The sequence below is a fragment of the Mchenga conophoros genome, linkage group LG11, assembly GCF_057382185.1.
Source record: "Mchenga conophoros isolate Kocher_MC1m ecotype Shallow Benthic linkage group LG11, M_conophoros_male_GT1.1, whole genome shotgun sequence".
Taxonomy (NCBI): Eukaryota; Metazoa; Chordata; class Actinopteri; order Cichliformes; family Cichlidae; genus Mchenga; species Mchenga conophoros.
In genome coordinates, this window is record NC_140536.1 from 1,548,734 (window position 1) to 1,554,733 (window position 6,000).

The 6,000-nt window shown below is 37.5% G+C and overlaps 1 long non-coding RNA gene across 1 annotated transcript; it reads left to right on the forward strand.

Annotated features, from left to right (window-relative positions):
* Positions 1 to 1,757: 1,757 nt before the first annotated feature.
* On the forward strand, positions 1,758 to 5,694 carry LOC146563406 (uncharacterized). The gene is made up of 3 exons (XR_014894245.1): positions 1,758 to 1,962; positions 3,082 to 3,216; positions 4,501 to 5,694. It is a non-coding gene; the product is annotated as an uncharacterized LOC146563406 (long non-coding RNA).
* The last annotated feature ends 306 nt before the right edge of the window (positions 5,695 to 6,000 follow it).

Sequence of the window (6,000 nt, forward strand, 5' to 3'; positions counted from 1 at the left end):
TAGAAAAAAAGGAGAGATACATTTAGCTACAGATGACTGAGGTTCAGTCTTTGAACAGTTTCCTCCCAAAGTTCTTCCATTTGTCATCAAGCGATATATTCTGAAATTGTTCCAGTCACCAAGTGAGTGTTACATGGCAACGGGATGGTGCTACAGGAAAAATGTTTTTTCTTAAAGGTGACTAAAGTGAAGGTTGTGTGAGCTTACTTATTATTTTGATGATGCTGAGCATTCTAAAGGACATCATAACGGAGATTCATGCCTGTTCTACAGTGTCCTTGATTAAAGGTGTAAGGGGAAACCAGTAACAGCAAAGCTGTGCTCTACCGTCTCAGAATTTGAGAGGAGTGGACAAAGACTTAGGAGAGAGAAGGCTTACTGTCAGCCATGTTTAGCAATCGAACGGGCCTTCTTATGACTTTTTAATCATCCACCTGCCCGAATGTTTTGGCTCTATTAACCATACATTTGCTTTGCAGAAATAATGAAATGAAAGAAGGTGACATATTTCAAAACAGCAGTGTTACAGATTCCCTTTGCTTTTTCTCAGAAAGCCTCGTTAGGATGTGCACTGCATATGTCTCTTTTCTAACAGAAGCTACTTATAAATTATTTAATTTTGCAATAATCAAAACTGCTGCCTAGATCCCAGAACTCCCCAGCCATCTCCTCTAGCTTTTCCAGGGGAACACCAAGGCGTTCCCAGGCCAGCTGAGAGATATAATCTCTCCAGCATGTCCTGGGTCTGCCCCTGGACCACCTCCCAGAGACATGCCCGGAACACCTCGCCCAGGAGGCGCCTAGGAGGCATCTTTGTCAGATGCCCGAACCACCTCAACTGGCTCCTTTCGATATGAAGGAGCAGCGGCTCTAGGGAGGTCTGGGCTTCCCTGCCTAGGCTGCTGCCAGAAGCCCTGCCCTGGAAGAAGAAGGATGTATGGATACCTAGATCATGTTCTATTAAAAGAGATGCTAGGACATCAAATTAGCAGTGGGACCTTTGTATGTGGAATTTGCATGTCCTTTCTCTGCCTGTGTGGGTTTTCTCTGGGTGCTCCAGTTTCATACCACAGTCCATAGACATGTGACCAGTTTCTTGGACTGTTGGAAATTTGTTGGTGTTTTTAAATTTCCAATGTACACAGTCTGAGGTAGATAAAGTGCTGAATGTGTATAAGTGTAAGTAAGATTGTTGTGATTTGGCGCTGTATAACTAAAACAGAATTTAATTGAATTAGATAAACCCCCCATGGTTAACACCCACTAAATCTCTGAGCTTTGTAAAAATGATCTCAGAGTGATGCTAAAAATGAAATCCATGTACTTTTTACTTCTAGACTGGCCTACAGTAATTTATTACTATCAGGTTGTCCTAAAAACTTGCTTAAAAAACCTTTAGCTGATCCAACATGCTGCAGCAAGAGTACTGACAGGGACTAGAAAGAGAGAGCATCCATCGTTTCTCTTCTGCTTATCCTAAAAAAAAAGTTGTTAGTGACTGTTGCCTCGCAGCAAGAAGGTCCCGAGTTTGATTCTAGCTCCCGGCCAGGGCCCTCCTGTGTGGATTTTGTATGTTCTTTCAGTCAGTGCAAAGACATGCAGTTAGTGGGGTTCGGTTAATTGGTAATTCTAAATTGCCCATCAGTGTGAATTGTTGTTTGTGTCTATGTGTTAGCCCTGCGACAGACTGGGGACCTGTCCAGGGTGTACCAAGCCTCTGGCCCTACACTGTAAAAAAAATCCGTAAAAATACAGTACAATCTACTGTATAAACGTGAAGGAATTTTCCGTATTAGTCATTTACAGGTATTTTTCTGTATTTCTCAACTACTGCAATGCATTGTGGGAAAAAGAACCTGAAAAGGAGGGAAAAGTAAGCGCAAGAGCAGCCATTAGGCTTCTTTCAGGCTTCATCTGGATTTTGGATTCTGAAGTTGGAGAAACTGCCTTCAAATTTCTGTGGTAAGTATTAAAACTCATGTTTCGTTTTATTAAAATAATGTTTTTTCAAAAGACTCCGTGTTTTTATTTAGAAAGAATTGTTAATTTATTTGTTAACTGGTTTCGGCTGTCTCCAGACAAGTCAGGAATATTTTGCTGACTCATTTTTTTAAAATAATTGTTATTTAGGTTTAACATGACTTAAGCTTTATTTTAGTTAATGTTAAAATAATTTTTACTGTGATACCACCAGTTTTGCCCTTCAGTGGCTGAACCAGTTTTCATAAATATTATAGTTAGCTGTCTGTGTCTCTCTGGGTATTACACAGCTGTGACTGCTAATTAGCGAAAGTCAGCGATGTGGATAACTGGGAAAGTGAGAACTTCATGGTTCTAGAAATTATTCTAGGACTCTAATAAGTACTGTATCAATACCTGTGTTTTACAGTTGGCTCTACTGTACACTTTAAAGGGTTTCAGGCAAAGTTACACTAACCCTAGTTTAAGCCTCAGACCTTCCTGGCTGACGCTAGCAAATGCTAATGTTAGCCTCTGATTTGGGCTGCTAAAGTAAAGACTTTTAGCTAGCTGACCAGCATAGATTATTTCGGTGGTTAACAGACTGTAGTGGTAAAATTATTGAAAGTATAGTTTCACCTCAGCACATTTACAATTACAGTATGTCTATTTTGTAGCACATAGAAATGTTTAGTTAATATTTACAGACAGACACATTTTCCCTGTAACTGTGTTTTTACTCCAACATTTGTTGAAAATGTAATTTATGAAATGCTGAGCAGCATTTCTTGTATGTGGAATATTTTTGTCACCCCACTGTGCTAATGTGATTAAATACTAAAAATGATTACTAAAAAAATTCAATAATAAATCAATAATAACTATTTCTTGATTGAACTATAATGTAAGCGCAGTGCTGGTGTGCAGGGGCTCTATATGCCTTGTCTATATCAAGCTTTTAGCCAAATATAAGCAGAGATATTTGTATCTTTCTTAAAAATCCAGATCCTTACAGATTATTTGAGAAATGGATCAACAGCTATCACTACTTGAAGCACTTTAAGTCCTGCAGTGGAAAAATATCCCTTATTTCACCTTTGATCACACACTTTGGTTTTCCAGTGCAGAGCAATGGCCAAGAAAAGGAAAGACTTCCCCGAGTGAAAAAAAAGATGAAGATACAAGCTGGTGATGATCCAGAGCAGCTGGTCTCAGGAAATGAAGAAAAACCCTGATCACCTTCTCTACAAACACAAGGTGAGTTTAATGTTGTGGTTGATTTAGTTTTTCAAGGTATGTATGTTACTTTAATTATAAACTGCTTTTGTTGCAACAGAATGGTGTTATGTGTATGCAACTCTACGTGAATTATAATCCTTTGTAGGGCTGCGTGATATGACCAAAGTCTCATATCCCAATATAAGACGTATCTCTCCTGATAACGATATATATCACAAAATAGTGCATTTTCTGTAAATTCTGTGATTCTCGGGCAACTCGACTTATGTGAAATGTTTTCAGTTGGGCGTCGTGTACCAGGAGTCGAGTGTTTTGACCGATGCATGAAACTATACATTTTTAGACATGAGTTTAAATGGCCGCCATTTTCTTTCTGAGTATTTATTAGACGGCGTGCTGCAAGGAAAAGCCTGTTCTAACGTTTGAGTCTAAGGATTATTTTGAGCACCTGACGACTCTTTTTTGCTTTTCATTCGTAAACTCTCTCGAAACTCTTTCATGTGATTCTTGTGTAGGTGGTTAAAGAGGTTTGTCATGTTCGAGTGGTGGTGGGGACCAGTTTGTGGCATAATTTGCATAGTACAGTTTTCTGGGGCGTGTCAGACTTTTCATAACCAAACCATGTCCATGCTACAGAGGTAGCCCCTCATTTAACAATAAGGTCCTCGATTTCTTTTGACTGGTCCTTCTGGTTCTGCCTCATCCTTGCTGGCCATGCTGGTATTCTCTGTGCCTTCATCTGCGTGGTGACTGTAAGCGCCATTTATAGTTACTTGATGTTTTTATTTGAGGTCATTTGTCTGATGCATATTCTGAAATTTTATGTTTGAGAATAATGTATATCATTTCAGTTTAGTTTGAAAAGTCTCAACAGAAACTTGAGCTTTATTGTGAAAGGTTTATGTGGAAAATAAACAAGCGGACGGCGGAGCCACACGATGGTTTTATCCTCATTGTTGGTAACGAAAGTACGCGTTAAAAACAGTCACTTGTCCGTCCATAGTGTGGTTATTTTAAGTATAAGAGAAGGAGAGAACTTTAAGAAATAATATAGCAACTACAGTGACCATTAAAACCATGAAAAAAATATTGCCGTAAACAGTTTATTTTGCAACACCACAAAACAAAGAATAGTGTATAATATGAAACGATAGACATTTTTATATCGTAATCTGATATATATCGTCATATCGCACAGCCCTAATCCTTTTTTTGTTTATGTTGTTTATGCTCTAGGTAAAAAAAAATTATAAAAATACAAACTTTTTAAAAATGTCTTGTTGTTTCTCTTTTTTTCCTCAGAATAAATTGCGACTAGTCTCAATGGCTGACACGGAGGAGCAACACAGCGACACGTTAACTCCGACTGCTGCAGTTCCTGTATGAACTGAGCAACTCTTAAAATCCAAGGAAAAGCTGAGTGTATTTTACTTAAAGCTCAGATGGACCTTGATGTACTAACATGCAGGCTGCATTCAGGACTTTGTCACACTGTTATATGAAGAGCGGTAACAAGACTTTGTAGTAATTTGTCTTACTATTGTCTTATTTGTTGTGATTTAGGGTCTGTGCGCACAAGCAGAGGTTTTTGTTTGTAACTGTAACCTCGTTTTCAGAGCCTTGTCTAACATTTAATGGTCATGAAATATGTCAGACTTTTTCCTCTACTTAACCAGCTTAGAGAATTTGAACACCGTGGAGAAAAAGGTGTGCATTAAGGATTTTGAACTATGATGTTTAAGTGTTGTCACTGCTGAGGATTCGTGGACACAGATCCTTATTCACTATGCTGCTGTTTACAGTTTAACTTTTCATCAGAACAAGCACTTCTAATTATACTTTGCTCCTCACTGACAAAACAAGTCCCGTAAATACACTTTTATCTTTAAGTTTGGGACAGTAATCTGTCTTAATTTATTATGTGTTGTAGTTATCATATGGGGAAAAGTCCTGTGGTTATCCATCAGTCCTGTTCGAATAAACCCAAAGTTCAGGAACATCTTCTTTAGAGCTGTTCAGTTGTATTCATGTGGCACCACTTAAACAGTCAACAAATTTTGACTCAAGTATGTTATATTGTAAGGTAAAGAGCCCAAAGAGTTAATCTCAGACAAATGTTCACGCAAATGTGAATTACATTCACTTCATTAATGAAGTGAATGCAATTCAGTAATCAAAGGTGTTTGGCTATAACTGACTACATGTGTATACTGTATCATAAGTGGACAGAGATGGATGTAAACCACACCTTAACCATTTGGCTGAGGCAAAACTACCACAAGGCAGTGATTCTAACTAAAAGGTACTCTGGATATTATTAAATGTGAACATGTCGTTAAATATGACATTTTTTGTTTGTCAGGTGTCCTGTTTGAAGAAAACACTTGGTAGCCACTTGAATGAATGTAAATAAACACATTTACATGAGGGCAACCTGATTTCAAGGAAATAAAAATGCTCAAATTTGAAAGCTTGTGAGTTATTTTGTTCATGTATCAGCTGTTTAGTAGTTTTATGACAAGATGGATGCTGTCATTATATTTAAGTATAGTGTTTGAGTTAAGGAGAATAAAAGAATATTTAACATTAATTGTACCAATGTTGTTGTGTACGAAGCACAAATTAATTTAAGTTTTAATTTATGAATTTTTGAGTACATGGTGTACTAGGTTGTAATTGCATAGAAATGTACGTTTAAGGATATAAAGAACTATATTTAATGAGTTACAGTGAAAAGAAGTGCTTGGAAATAGTAATATAAACAGAAATTTCAATTTTTCTATTAACGGAAAATATCAGTTA